Below are 1,030 nucleotides of genomic sequence, written 5' to 3'. Positions count from 1 at the left end.
GGGGTCTCTGTGGGTGCCGTCAGAGAGGCAGCACCCCAGGTCAGACAGTGGCCCCTACGGCGACTGTGGGAGGGTCCTGGGGACCTAGACCCTGCTAGCAGCGTGGCCTGGGCCGGGAGGACTGGGCGGGTCACGTGCCTCCTCATCCCCCAGCTCGGCAGGTATGGCCATAGCTGGCCATGGCCGGACGAGGCCCCCGCACACGGCGGTCTCTGGCACACACGGGTGCCTCAGTTTCCCCAGCTGTCGGCGCTCCGCCCTCCTCCCCACGCCTGGGCACCTGGGGACGTGGTGTGGGCAGCCCGGAGGAGAAGGCAGGGACAGAAGGCGGCTGCCCGGGGCTCCCCACCCTCCCTGCTCCAGCCTCGACCTCGATGGCCCCCGAGCTGTGCTCAGGCCGGGCCCTGGTAGAGGTGCACACCCCAGGGCAGGGCCCCCGCCCCTGCAGCCTGACCGCAGCCCGAGCAGCCTGGGCCCCCACGACCTCCTCTGCCCACTGCGGTCTCTGCCTTGGCCTCGAGACAGCGGCTGACCGATGACAGTTCGGGGCAACAGGTGGCTTGAGGGGCCCAGAGTGCTGGCCGAAAGGGGACTCCAGCCTCAGGTCAGGCAAGGCTGCAGGCTCGGCCTTGGGGCAGGGGCGGCCTCGGTCCCCTGCTGTAGACGGTGCCCTCTCTCCCTGGGCCTCGGGCCCCTGGGACTGTCCCCGGCCCTCAGGGCCCCGCTGCTAATCCGCCAGCAGGCCGGCCTCGGTTTCCCTTCCCGTCTAATCCCCGATTGTTGGAGGCGGTTTTACATATATTTAGAGGCTTTTCATAATAGATTTACCGGGCCCAGAATGCCCCCGGATTAGCTGCCCCCTAATTGAAAACACCCCTGCAGCCCCTCCACCCCCTCAGCTGGACCCAGAGGGCCCCCTCGGTGCTCAAGGGCCCAGATGCCATGGAGGCCACCGGAATCTCACAGGACTCAAAGCTGGGCAAGAAGCCACCGCCCCGGAACAGGGGTCTGGAGTCTTCCCATTTTTTTT

The 1,030-nt window shown here is 67.7% G+C and overlaps 1 protein-coding gene across 1 annotated transcript in view; it reads left to right on the top strand.

Moving 5' to 3' along the window:
• Nucleotides 1–1,030, top strand: part of LOC106734226 (basic proline-rich protein-like) — a 6,871-nt gene that overhangs the window by 3,638 nt on the left and 2,203 nt on the right. The window lies entirely within an intron of this gene.

Source organism: Tupaia chinensis, unplaced genomic scaffold (assembly GCF_000334495.1).
Source record: "Tupaia chinensis unplaced genomic scaffold, TupChi_1.0 Scaffold149964_1, whole genome shotgun sequence".
Lineage (NCBI taxonomy): Eukaryota > Metazoa > Chordata > Mammalia > Scandentia > Tupaiidae > Tupaia > Tupaia belangeri.
Note: the sequence above shows the minus strand (reverse complement) of the source record. Positions and strands in the feature narration are given on the sequence as shown.